Source organism: Haemaphysalis longicornis, unplaced genomic scaffold, assembly GCF_048455015.1.
Source record: "Haemaphysalis longicornis isolate Haplotype H1 unplaced genomic scaffold, Haemaphysalis longicornis Haplotype H1 scaffold_6, whole genome shotgun sequence".
Taxonomy (NCBI): Eukaryota; Metazoa; Arthropoda; class Arachnida; order Ixodida; family Ixodidae; genus Haemaphysalis; species Haemaphysalis longicornis.
Genome location: NW_027526407.1, coordinates 174,209,073 through 174,224,213, shown reverse-complemented (window position 1 = coordinate 174,224,213; position 15,141 = coordinate 174,209,073).

The following is a 15,141-nucleotide window of genomic DNA, read 5'->3' as shown; positions in this document are numbered from 1 at the left end:
TTCTTCTCCAATAACATTTCTGCCTACCGCCCTACTAGATTTGAGGGTGTCTCAAAAAAAACTTTAAATACAGCATTACAACCACTGGTACAATAACGTAGATATGTTTCTTTGTAGCAACGGTATTTAAAATGAAACAGATGTAGTTCTTCACAACAAATGATCATATTCGTACTCTCCAGAACCACACTTTTGTAGGTAGGTCAATGTTGGTTTAAACAAAACACCAGTGGCAAATTTATTTTCATTTTTTTAAAAGCCAGAGGAACTATGCATTTAGTTCATTACGACTTCTCCGCATTTTCTGTAACCCAAATCCCAATATTTTGATTGTTTTGCGAGTTTTTTATCTGAAGAATTAAATTCAGAATACTCCTCAGTAAATCCTTAGTCAAATAGACCCTCCATTTTACAATTGCCAAATTTTTTATGCGCTCATACAAGGGTTCATTTTTGTTGTTTGCCTGCTTAATGGCCTGAGGGCATTACGAAAATGGGGGGGGGGGGGCAAATACTCAGTGACAGCTTACAATTTTACTTGGCAAGCAATACACAATATGCAGCAGTAAACAAGCGTAATAACAACAAAACAATATAAAGAAATGTCCCTGGAGATTACACTAAAAACGTGAATAAAATGTGGAAAATAAATACATACATTGCGCAGGCCCTGTAACTTTACAGTGTTTGGTTATTTAAGGGAATCAAATTGGGTTCCAACATATTCGCGAAATAATGTTCGGTCAGGTATACCAGCGATGTTTCTGGGGAGGCGATTTCACAGTTTAATTGCATGGGGGAAATATGAGTCTTTGATGGCGGATATACGGCCGTTTATTCCTGCAATTACCTTTGAATGATTAATTCGGGAAGAAGTTCTGTTCGCTGGCTTTAACTTGTTTGCCTTGACTGTGGGCAAAAAAACTGTGCAGGAGGCATAGGCGTGAGATGATGCGGCGTGTTGCGAAAGATGGCGGGTGGAATGACTCCTTTAGGGCAGTGAAGCTGGTTTCTCTAGAAAATTTGGAGGTCACACAGCTAACAACAAACAGTACACCAACAAACAACCAACAAACAGTACACCAGTTACAGGTTGTTTCTGCAAAAAAAAGGCGATTCTTCATTCAAGGCCGTTTCAATGCAAGGCAGTGTGCGCGAGAAATTCTGATGAATAAACTTCGTTACAAACTAATACCCGTATGGTTGCTCACTAATAAGTCCAAAATTCTTTTATTTACTTGTAAGTGGTTTCTGTCTGCCGACTTAGTTGAACTTGGTAACTGTGCTTTCTTATTGTGTCTTTTACTGTGGTTTAATTAGAAAGACTTGGTAAAGTTTTGTGGCCGTTTTTTTTTCGAGGAAGGCTTGCTCAAAACCTCGGATTTTCAAAGCAATAAATAAAAACCTCCACCTGGAAGTTCAAGGAGAAAGTTTAGATCCACACCAAAGGTTTACAAAACCCCGAAGTACTTCTGGATTAGGGTTAAACTGGATGTAAATTTGCAGAAACCACTACATCATCGGTCGCCTGGAGATCTCGTTGGTGTGAATAAAATATAGTCGACCATAATTTAACAGCATAAATCTCCCAAATTTAAATTTTTTGAGCTCGTAAACAAATCAAAATAAAAGAAATGGTTAGCAGTACATAATTGCAAAAGTCCATCTCTAAGGTTCGATTCGTATTTACAAACTAAATAACATCTTTGCTTCAAGTTTTGTTGCCTAGTAGTGTGCATGTTTTGCAATATATGTTGATATATATTGGTCTTAACTTACAAGTATTTTTAAAATTGTTTTGTTTCTAATAGGTACGAAGGTTATCAGGAATCGGTTTTTCTGAGCGCGTTGGTTATACACAAAATCAGGTGAAAGGAAAAACGAGGTTTTTGAGGTTCAGTTTAGCGTGCCTTTCTTCTGGGCATGTCATTGGTACCTGGCGTGAAATAGTTCTGTATATAGGTTTGAAAAATACTTTATTTGTGCAGTTATTCAACAAAAATGCTGTAGTCAGTTATGAATGAATGCTGCCTAGTTTAAATTATAAGGCCTAAAGTACTAAGCAGCCGTCCCAAATTTTGCCCTAGGAGCCTGTAAGTACTTTAAAAGACTTTTGATGGCCTTAATTACTCTGACACTCCCCAGGTACAACAATTGCCATCATTTTGTTTTTTCAATAATACTAAGCCAAAAGGGAATGTGGAATCCTTTCCTGAAAAGGGAGGGCCCAAGGAGGCAATACCAGGATGGAGCGTTTTGACCAGGTCACTTAATGGTTATTTTCCCCTGCAGCATAACGCAATTGGCGACGCCAACTTTTTACTTAAAAGCGTGTATATAAAGTAGACCGGGAGAAAAACATTATCATAACAAGTGTTTGTGCGAACGAACGAATAATGAAGGTTTTATGATCACAGTACCTGTAAACATGAATATAAATGGAGCTGTTTTACGCTTCAATATAGCTGTTCACCGAAGACCGCGTAGGGTTTTTTTAAGATGGCCTCCCCAACGGAAAACGATGGCCCAAACAAATGTTCAGTAAGGTCGGAAATTATCTTAATTATTAATTTACTGCTAGTCCAGCTCATCTACTCCAAACTATAATTTAATTATTTCCTCTTTAAAACTAAGTTTTAGAAAACGAATTTACACCAGAATGTGTATTGTCCCTGAAGTGTTCCTTTTATTATAATCACAAAAATTCCCACAAAACCAATCAGAGGAATGAATTATAGGACCCGGGCACATTTCAATCTAAAAAATGCGGCTTGTGTAAATAGGAACAACCTAAAGCGATTCCTTGAAGAATGCGCTTGTCGCAGACCCCAGGTTTACAGACCTGTTGCTGAGGACATCACAATACATCGCCACACAGGTGTTCTCTTTGAAAGAGCGTTTATATTTTTTTAAAAGTGGCTTTCTGCGTTGAACGATATAGCTGAGTCATATGTCTCCATCAAATGTTGTTACATACCTTGATGTGCAAAGGGCTGTGTTTTGTAGGAACATATTTTTATACTCCAATTTCGAAGAGCCTCTTTCTATTGTAAAATCACTACATTATAAGATTCCATAGGTTCTGGGAAAGCTGGTATTTGCAACACATCCACAAAAGAGCTCGTGGAAGTAATCTGCAGTAGTAATAGTTGACTAATAGCCCTTATCCGGATACGGAAGCAGTTAAAGGGACACCGCTTTATTCGGGTAATTTGGTTGAGGAAGAAGATGTCATGAGCCTCGCAGCCTGTTCCGTTACTGATGGGTTAATTGCTTCTGCGTCGTCTTTCTTCCAATCAGATCACAATTTGTAGCAAGCTCCGGGCAGCCAAATGTATGAATCTGGTTGAATAATCGGTCTGGAACGAGCTGTTCGCGAATTAGTATAAAGCATCAAGGCAATGCCCTAGCTAAATCGGTGGCCTCGAACGGATTCCAGCAAATGAACGCTTTTCAAGTAAACGAACATTTCGATCTCTTCCCGTAAAAGTTGAATTACTCGTCAACGTTTGTCGACGGGTGCGTGTCTGCATAACAAGCGCGGTGTTTCAATCACCGAGAGGAACTTAAGGTTTCCTGAGAGTCATATAGCTGGCGGGCAACTGGTGCAGGTATTCCCCTTGATGCGCTGATGTGTTTACTTAGTGCACGAAAAATCGTCTGATAGGTTTGTTGTTCAATTGATAGTTGTTCTCAATGTATGACTGGATATCGATTGGACGATATTTCAGCGAATGTTTGACACACTTTTAGCGCACTGGCTTCTCTTGACTTCCTTTAAGAAGGAACGGTATTTTTTATTATTCGGTTGCAATAGCATGCTTGTGATGCGGCAACATGCAAAACTGATTTTAAAAAGTCTCTGAGCTTTGCTGTGCTTCCGGCAGAAGGTATTATAAAGGTACTCCGTAATAGACGTGCTTCAAAGTGTGCTTTGCAACACCTTATGGATTTGATCGATCATGGTGTTTAACGCGCCGACGCTACAGAGGCGACTAGGCGCGCCGAAGCCGAACCTTTCATTTTGATTACTAGGGATGTTTGGTGCCCCGAAATCTTGAACACACGGGCGTTCTTGCTTTTTGCGGCCATGTGAACAGCGCCAGCGCGGCTGTGAATTGCACGTCAGTCACTGTGCTCAGCAGCAGAACACTTGTGCCACTGAGCCACAGCGGCGGGTGTTACATACTTCAACTGTGTATAAATTAGCTATAGGTGATGCCTAAACACTGATACAAAGACAAGTGGCTCTCTGTGTAGTTTCGCTTAAGAGTGAGAACTGTTTGGTTAGGATTTTGTGTGCTTCTGATGGTGGTCATGTTGCACCTTTTTTCATTTTTTGCTAGATCTAAAATATGGTTACCTATTTGTGATACTTCTGTTCTCTTCTTAATGGCTATCATTTTTTAGTGGAAAATATGGGTTTTCGGACTCGCCCAATTTATTGATAATTAAGAAATATCTAGGGATATTTCTAACCATATTTTTTGGAACTTCTTCGGAGTGCTTAAAAAATATTTCTACCAACCAAACGCACAAAGTAGAAATTGCAGACAAAAATTATATTTCATTCAGAAAATATATGTTTACAGAGATGTCTCTTTATCAATGCGAATACATTTTCTGTACTCTTTGAAGCAGCCTGACTCATTTTCAGATAGCAGCCTTTATACGTGTACTGGTGGTTACATCAGGCGAAGCAGACATCTGGCAATTTTACTTGTAAATCACACTGTGGAGAAAACGTACAGCACTAGATTTTTTCCAAATCTAGATACTCTTTGGTATTGTTTTGTGAGAACTTGAGAACCTTGATATGTTAGCAAGCTTCAATCGCACTAACAACTTCTAAATTGAAGATTTTGTCATTTCACAGCGAAACAGTCCAACGATATAATGAAAAGGGAGCAAGAGGAAGAGGGACAAAAAGACAGTGTGGTATTTTCTAATTTTCGTTTATCCTCGCTGTTCTTTTATTATGGCGTTGCAAATTTTCGAAGGTTGCACCCTTACAAGAGCTATAAGTATGTTTCCATCCCTCTATTACACTATTGGGTACGCGCTCTCTGGGTTATACCAGAGTATTGCACGCTTATGGTTTCTTGAACAAGAGCGCCGTGTTATGTAGATAACGTTCCACAGACAGTTACACGTCCATGTTCTTAGAAACTGTTTAAAAAGAACGCGGTGAAGTTCGCCAGGGACAAGCAAGTCGGCTCTAGCAGGTTCAGAGCTTTCAGCAATGCGGTATATTATTGCAATAAATTTGCAATCTATTTATTGCAACCGCAATAAATAGATGCATTTCTTCCCGAACCTTGTTTTTGCGTATATTTTACGTGGTTTAAACCGATCGTTGAAGCTTCACTAGGCAAACATTATCTAGAAATGAACCATGTTCTTTGTTGATTGCGGAATTCTGGGCGCGGTGGTATTCTTTAATGGCTTTGAAGCGTTTTGGGGATAAGTGACGCTGTTTATTGTAAAATACAATACTTCCTGATAACTCAGGTGGCTAGGTGCACAACCGGGAAGGTTATCTCTGTTGATGACGCAAATACAAGATCAAATACAAATATAGGGTGCTGTGTGATTTGTGTCCGCGTTGCTACAAGCTGCGAAAAGTCTTTGCAAAATATAATAAATTTTTGGTCTCACAAGTAGTGAGACCTAAACACATAAGCGAAATTTAAATTACCAGTATTAAAATCCGCACACCTGCAAATCTAGAGGATAGTGCTTTAGGAGTCTTGCAGGCTGTTGCAAAATTATTTAGGTGCTGGCGGGGGAGCATAACAGACACAAAATATATACTTCCTGAAGATCACCATTACGCAACCCCACAAAGACTCAAGCTGAGATACCGCTGGTGAACAAAAACACTCAGAGCATTTATCAACCAGAATAGCGACACTTCCTTCAATTTTTCGTTTCTTTCGTTCCCATAGATTCGGTATTTTTAATAGCTTAGCCATGTTTCAGTAGTGCAACGATAACAGGTTGACAGTAAATATTTACTGCATATTACGCAACTTGTTATGGCGTGTACAGCGAATATTGGTAAAAACAACAGTAATGTGGATTCCATCAAGGCAGGGCAGCCACCCCTCGCACTTTCGTATGTATCTATAGAGCGCTTCACGCGTCCGTAACAAAGGGCTCGGGGATACGAAATAGATATGTTACCCGTTTGTAAGCCGATTTCAAAAATAGCGCCGTTGATTCTATTGCACACGAATTTGTTATTCATAATAAAAACATTGCGTCAGAGTATAAACGGAACCTTCGAAGATTTGGCGGGTTCAGTTAGTTTTTAATGCTGCGTGAGTTGCTCGACAGAAGTCTTCAGGCATGCCGATGTAGCTACCTTTTGCGAGTTTTCCGTTTGAAGAGGCAAGTTATTTTGTTTTCAGAAGCGTATGCTACTATGACAGGGCGCGTTTCGCTTTCTTCGAACTGTCCAATATTGCGTGCCGGTTGTGTGCTTTACCTTGATAAGGTTAGATCCAGTGTATCCCAAAACGCTTCCAAGATTTCTTACTGATTCTGAGGTGTATTTGTAAGCCGAATCCCGAATAATAATATTAATAAAAAGTATATGCCAATGACAACAATGTTCAGCATCATCAACATGTGAGCAAAGTACGTATGTCTATTTTCCAAAAGCACTTCTGTTTCGTAAAGTTTTCGTAAGCCCTGGCACCACTTCTAAAGAACCGAAGTCTGGCCTGTACTTTTTCTTACTTTTTCTTCACTTCTCTGATTGCTTCGGTCATTTTTCTACTGCAGTTTTCTTGCTTCAATTTTCTTAGACGTAGGCAATTTTGTTGGGATTCGATCCAAATTATTCCAGCAATATTGTATTCGACCGTTCCCACATGCTCACCTAGTGCGTCATTGGTGATACCCGGGTTATATTACAAGTCACCATACAACATCTGAAACACTGAACACAAATGCTGTGTCAGTGCTTCAGGAAATGGAAGCACTACAGTGCAACCTTCATCGGTCTTGAAGTAACGGTGTGGTAACCTAAAAATGTAACTAACAGTACAACGAAGAAAAGTAGATGTGAGAATTTCCCGTATTTCTTGTTTTATGCCCACTGAGGAACTAGCGGCGCCGATTTTATTTGGCCTTGTGAAGATCTTGGCGACGTGCACAACTGTGCAGAACTGTGCAGAACTTGAGCACAGAGCTGTGTGATAGCGGACATGCTATTACACAGTTCGTGTGCCTTGTGATATGCCTCGTGCAGAACTGTGTTATAGGAGACATGCGCATTGCGCGGATTTATATCTGACCAGTGACGCAGTACGAGGGCAGGACAGGCGATAGCGATGGTGTTGCGGGTGATTCTGTGGTGCTGCTTTATAGAATACACATGTCATTGGAACATATTGTGTATAGCTCCGAACATCGCATCTGCATTTATATATCAGGAACAGTTGCTGTTGTTAACTTGTAGTCTTATCAAGCAGACATCATAAGGGTCTAAACAGAGAGGTGCGGTGTCGATTGTATCAGTAAATTATGTCCCTGTAAAGGTCACAGCCTTGCCAGCGCCATTTGTATTACGGTCTAAGCAAAGCAAACAAAAAAAGACAGGTATATACATTAGGCGAGCAGTAGTATACACCGTCGCCCGCAAGGCATGCTGCTAGTACGGAAACTTAGATTACAACATTCATTGTCACAAGAGCATACTGCGCAGAACAAACGTGTTACAGGAGGTCTCCTACAGCAGAAGAAAAAACAAGCTACAGATAAAAAACCCGTACAGGAGTACTTAAGAGTGACAAGATCAAGGAAAAAATCAACGCCCTCAAAATTATCATGACGCATTGTTCACGAACGGTAACAGTAACAGCTGATTGGTCATTTTTGACCAGTGCTGCGCCCACAATATGTGGGATCTGAGCAAAAAAGTTTTGCAGATGTCGTAGACTCGAACGGCCATTTTCATAGCCCCGCCATGACATTGCGGAAACGATGGCGATTAGTGGCGGTGTAACTGACACTCTAGGCACCTGTAATATTAGGAGCGCTAATATATTCCATTAAAAAGGAGGCAATGTAGATTGTTTTTTTAAAGCCAGCGGGCGATTGATAGTCGGCAAGTTGACTGAGCGTCGCTTGCTTCGTGATCGGTTTATATTGGCTGAGCGTCGCTTGCTTCATGATCGGTTTAAATAGGCTGCTGTACTCTTGAGCTCTTAATAAAAAGACTGGGTTGTCAGGGTGAGAAAGAGTACTCGTTAAACGGTAGGAATGAACATCGGGTTGGATGTATCAATCACTGCGGGGAGAGAGACAAGGATTCAAGCCGCGACTGACACTATACGAGCTGATGATGATGATGATTCCTATTGGTTTCCCCTTTGAAGCGGGGTGATGACATGTCATCTTACCAAAAAGAACTAACATAACCATGTTTTACACTCTTGGTTTAATACTAGCGCTGCTTATGGCAGGCCCTAAGGCTTATTAGGCCCGAAATACTTTCTTTTCCCTGTTACAGGTGGTAACTGTCCTAGGCAATATTCCCCTCTCTGCTTTTCATCCACCAGCATTCTAATCTTCTTTTCGTCCCCTCGACAGCCTTGAAGTTAACTTCCTCACTGATACCCTTAAATCCTAGGGCTTCTGAAAGCCCAATATTCTCATGTAGATTTGGATGGATACCCTCACATTCTAACACTATGTGCCGCATAGTTTCTGTTTCTTTTCCGCAGACCACACATACCCCATCATTTTGTGAATACTTCCCCACAAAACTCTTAGTTCGCAGGCACCCTGCTCTAGCCTCAAAAAGCAAAGCACTACCCTGGGAATTATCGTAGAAATTTTCCTTTCTGATGTTCATCTTCTCAGCACTGTACATCTCTAACGACGTTTTAGCTTCCATTTTTTCCCTCCATTTATTCGTTTCAATCTGCCTTGCCTCTTTTTTGGTTACCTTGGCTGTTTTGTATTCCCCACTGTTCTTTCCGTATTTCATCGTTAGCCGTCTAGTCTTCCTTAACCACTGCGTGTCCACGCTTTTCAAGTATAGGTACCTAAAAACCTCAGCTGCCCACCTTCGTTGATCCATTGCCCTCAACCTCATCTCAAAGCATATTTTACTTTGAGCTTCTCTAACTTCAAACGACGCCCAGCCCATATCTCCCTGAACTGCTTCGTTAGTTGTTTTTCCATGCGCGCCTAAGGCCAAACGTCCTACCGTTCTCTGGTTTACTTCAAGGCCTGATAGAACGTCTGATTTTAAGCAGAGTACAGCATTCGCAAACGTGAGGCCTGGAACCATTACTCCTTTCCACATTCCTCTTACTACTTCATATTTTTTATACCCCCACAGAGCTCTATGCTTCATTATAGCTGCGTTTCGCTTTCCCTTAACCTTAAGTTGCTCCTCGTGAGTACTTAAGTAGTTATCCCCTTCGTTTATCCACACTCCCAAATATTTATATTCCTTCACTCTAGGTAATTCGCCTTGCTGGATAGACACTACGTCGGTGGTAGCGTCATTGAAAACCATTATTCCTGATTTTTCTGCACTGAAATTTAACCCGAGGTCAGTGGCTTCCTGGCCGCAAATATTTATTAGCCGCTGCATATCGGTTTGGTTATCAGCTAAAAGAACAATGTCGTCTGCGTATAACATTCCCGGAATATGCTGTTGTACCACTTCGCCTTGCAGCATATGGGTTAGGCTAAACCCTACTTGACTTTCTTCCAGTTTTTTTTCTAACCCTGCCATGTAAAGCATGAACAGTATTGGGCTCAAAGGGCATCCTTGTTTCAGTCCCCGATGGATGTTGACCTGCTGGGCGCATTTCTGTCCTTCCCAAGTAAGGTGCACTCTATTGTCTTTATAGATTGCTATAAGGAACTGTACTAACTCGTCATCTAATCTCTGGAGTTTCAGCATTCTCCACAGCCGCTCTCTGTTTACGTTGTCATATGCCCCTTTTATGTCCAAGAACGTAATCCATAGTGGTCTATTCTGTGCTTTCGCAATTTCAATGCATTGCGTTATCACGAACAGATTGTCATCCAGTCGCCTGTCTTGTCTAAATCCATTCTGCAGTTCCCCAAGTATTTCATTTTCTTCCATCCATGCTTGAATTTCTGATTTTATCGCCTGCATTACGAATCTATACACCACTGATGTTACTGTGAGTGGTCTGTATGAATCAATACTGGCTTTGTCTCCTCTACCTTTATATATTAAATTCATCCTACTTTCTAACCAGTCCTCTGGTATTTGTTTGGTTTCTATCACCTTATCTATTGCCCTCATAAACGATTCCTTACTTTTAGGTCCAAGTAGGTTTATCAGTTGCATTGGTATTCCGTCCGGGCCCACTGCTGTCTGGGGGGAAACCTTTTGTTCTGCTTTTTTCCAATCAAGGTTGCTCAAACTTATTTCCCTTTCCGCAGTCTTTTGTGGCGCTGATGTTATCGGTGCAGGTTTCTCTAACACTATTGTCCTAAACTTCTCACTAATCACTCGATGAATATGCGCCAACGCGTGCTCTCCTTCTAAATGTTCCCCCTCCTCATCAATCAGGAATTTTTGATGGTTATCGTTTTTTGAGCTTAGTGATTTTACATGGTTCCAAAACTTCTTGGATGCGCTTTTGTCCTTCTTCCGTATTTCTTAGGGTAAGGACGCGCCACACAGAGGCGGCATAGCGAACAAGGCGACTTGCTGTACTGCATTGTTATAAAATGCATATTTGTCCCGCTTTAAATGATCATCAGCCCAACACATACCAAAAAAAGGGCTACGTAGTCCCGCGTGCACCGATGGCGGCAGGAAAAACTGGAAAACAATAGGCGAAGCAATGCCGTAAATGCACGAGATGCCAGGACAGAAATGGTCTAACACAAGCCAAAGAGTAAAAGCAATCAATTGTTTCTGGGATGGCAGCCGGTGAAACATCTTCTGATTCGTACAGGCGGTATAGGTTGCGTTTGCCGGCTGAGAAGATCAAACCAGTCCGAGGGTATCTTCACAAACGATCGTAGCCATGTTGGGAACTTTGGAAGAGGCTTTCTTGGACTTGTTCAAATGTACGCCACCTTCTATTGATGGCGTCGAAGTTATGCACAGTCCACAGTTTTTGTTTTCTCAGAAACCTGACGAGTTATTGAGGAAAGTATAATTGAGGCACTTAATATTGTGGTTTCCTGAATGCAAAATAACTACTCGTCTTCGTGTAATAAAGAGCAGAAGTTATCATTCAGGTGTTTCTCTAGTAGACAAAAGTACCATAAAGTAGAAAGTCTGCTCTAAAACAACCCAATACGCCATTTTTCGAAGAATAGGAAGATCAAACACGTTTCAAAAAATCTTTGTGGCCATCAGACTGAATTTACCAATTTCGCGATATCAATTTTACAACACCTTAAGCAACTGACTGTAATCGTTTCCTATTAAAAGACAAAATGAAATCTTCACACGCGTCACACAGAAAAATGGTATACAAATGATTTGATAGCATTCGCAGTGGCGTCTCCGTTACTGTTTTATGAAGGCATATGCATAAGTACACGTTCTGTGTACTGCCTATATATGTCAACATGTGTTGAAACGTTGGAACAACAACACCTACACAATAGCTAGAATACTCAGCGGTATTTGAATCAAAAGAGGCAAAACAATGGTGAACAGTCATCGTCGCTTACATCGCTGAAGGGATTTATCTATTCTTGCGAGCTGTGTCAACACTTTCCCGGTATGTTCTGAAGTGTCATATACGCGTGAAAGAAATGAATATTATGCTTATAATTTTTGCAGTACAAGTTTTGTCTGCCGTTGTAAAGTCGGCCTATTATACCGGTGATATTCCTGTTGTGCACGTATGGGACTTTCTTTTTCGTGTCCACATCAGTGCGAAGCATTTGAAAAATGTTTAATATGGATATTTAAATAGAAGTCTACAATAAGTTTTGTGTGGGCACTGTAGTAGGTGAGTGGTACTAAAATTTCATTTTAAGGCATCACTAAAACGTCTAGATAAAGAAATGTTCGCTATAAATGTAAAGGGATATACCGAAGAACAATTAAATGCTACCTTGCAATTGTGTGTAACCATTTTTTTGCAAATGACCCCCAACTTAATCAAGAGATGGAAACCATAGAGAATCCTCCTCTTTTTTTGATAGTCTTAATGCTCCTATTGTGCTCGAGTGCTCTTCCCAACTTGTAAATTGCATTCCTTGAAATTCCTGAACAACTGACGTTATTCTGCGTGGAAAAATGCGCCATCTGTTGGGGTGAAGATTAGTATAGTTAGACTGGGGGCATGCACCTTCAAATGAAAAACACACTTGACTGCACAATCCCGTGTTAAGTACGACTAACATCACCAACACCAGCACCAACACCACAACCATTATCATCACCATCACCAGCTTACTTAGCTCCACTGTGGGACGAACGCCTATCTCAGTGACCTCCAACAACACCTATCTGCCGCTGCTCGAGTCCATAGTTTACCCTCGAATTTCATTACACCATCCCTACGCGGGTAATGAACTTTCTCCCAGACCCTTGTGTTGGTATGCACTGTTATCATAATTGTCGACAGGTGGCGGTTTGTCTGACTGCATGGCCAGCCCTAGCCCCTTCATTTTCTTTATTTGAACTATGATACCTTCTACTCCAGTTTGTTTTCCTATTCAGGCAACCATTTCCTGTCCCTGAGTGTTAATACTAAAATTATTCGTGCAATTGCCTGATGATCCGACGTAATTTTTAGTCGTAGTTGTTTAGTAAAGTGGAAATTTCAGCTCTGTATGTCCTAACCGGCAGTAAACACTGGTGAAAGATGTTTTTAATGGCAGCCGTTGCGCATATTTCAAGATTTCGATGTGCTTCTGAACTGCTCCCTAACCCATAGGTATACAGCACCGCATTGTCTCTTGTTGTGCGGGTCCGCCTAACGTTCTGTTAGAAGTAGTTATATCCTTTTACTTCTAGGTTTCATAAGCTGAAGAGGGCATTTTTGGCATGGGTATTCCTCATTAGTTTAGAATTATTGATATTCTTTTTTTCAGACCCACGGACATGAATTTCGAATGTAGTTACTCAGGTATTGTTGGAATATATTCAGCAGTCTCCCTCAGCACGAGTATGCAGTCCGCCATCCTCAAATGGCGCAATTATTCCCCGTTTATCCTTACCCCTATGTTTATACAGTCAAGCGTTTTAAACACCACTTCCAGAGAAGCGGTGACTATTTTTGGGTGAGACGGTATCTTACCGTCTAGGGTTTTTCTGCCCGTGCATCCTTACGTATGTGTTCTAGAAGTCTTGTGGAGGTGTCTCTATTTTCTGGTCTTTTAGGGCTTCTAGCACGGAGGTGTAGAGTACAGGATCAAACGCGTTCTTATTGTTGATAAATGTCATGCAAAGGGGTTTAGTGTATTCTGCGGGGTTTTTAACCGTTGATTGGCAGCATGAATGTGATCCATGCCTGAGTACCTTTTTCTAAACCCAGGCTTCTCTCCGGGTGACTGGGAATTCAGGTTGTCGCCTATGTGACCAATTATAATGTTGGCAAACCACGTGTACACAACTGAGAGTAGGCTCTTAGATCAGTTTTTTTGAAGTTCCTTGGCATCTCCATTTTTTACAATCACAGTACTTTTTGGGTTTTTCTGGGTTATGGGCATTTGTTGAGTCTTCAAGAATTCCGGAAATGTTACAGGAACTTTCGCAGTACACGGTCTCCTCCCCCTTCAAAAGATGCACTTATGCCATTGTCACCTGGAGCTTTTCCACTTGCTATAACTTTGAGAGCCTTTCCTATCCCCTCTTTATTGATGGTGACATTGCAAGTTAAGCACGTACTCTTAGTAGCATCCCCTGGTATAAAGTCGCTGGCATGCAGCCTGGTGTTAATCGTACGGCTACCTTTACTATTCCGTTAATGTTTTTCGTAGGGATATCCTGCTTGACTCTGAGTGCATACCTCCTGTCTTTGCTGATGGCGATCTTGCTCAGTTGCTTTCAATCTTCCAAAATTTGCACCGTTTCCTCGATGATTGCCATGCTATATACACAAATATCGGTAGTTTTACTTGTGTTATTCTGCTCCGACAGCTAGGCTCTTTCAGTCTGATCTGCCGTACTTGACAATTTCGTGTTCTTACATTTGGCACTTAGTTCCTTACTTACTCATTTTGTATCCTACACGTTGATTCTGCAACGGCTGTCATGATACACCAGTGTAATATATTAGGTGAAGATAGCAAAACTGCTCCTTCTGTGTAGTTTACAAGAATCGCAACAGGAAGAACATTAGCAAAGCCCTTTGATCCGCGTTTCAACTTTACTTGAATGATGTCTAGATCGTATCTGGCAATCTTCACGTTTTACTTACCTGCTGATTCCCCAGGTGAAGAGATCAATCAATGAATCAAATCTTCATTGCTCTCTTGAGAAAGAGATGTTTTTCCGAGCTATACACTGCGACAGGATGTCTTCGTTAATCATACAGTTTTCATAGGCAGAGCAGCAGTTTTTATACGGAGGAGAACCAAACATCGTGTAAACTTGGTGAATAATTATTTTAAAATAAATAATACTCCAGCGTTCATTCGTATAAAAATGCCTTGTTTGAAATATCCCCTTAACTAACCTTCAAGAACGAAAGATTTGCCAAAAGGTTGAATGATTTGGCGGATCCCTTTGGCAGTGTTCTCACGTGATTTATCTGTAACATTCCTTGGCTGCTTGACAGTGCATAGGCATTTTTACACTGCCTTCTAACCAAAACTTATGTACAGAGATAGGAGTATGAGTACGAACATCAACTATAACAGAAATAAAGCAATCCCTGAGCTTACCACCTAAAAAACAACGCCGGCTTCATAGTCTTTCATCGGTTTTTATAGGCTATACTACAACCGGTCTTTTTTCGCTGCCTCGCACATATTACCAGTTGGTCGCGTTTTTTCCCGTTTGATTCATGAAAAGTTCAACCAATATTTGCGCGTACCAACCTATTTTTCTTCTCACCACCCTTAGATACTATTCGTCACTGGAATCAGCTCCCAGGTACCATCGTCACCCTCATTAACCACGACTCATTTATCAAAGAGTTACAGTTATTTCTCAATGTATAA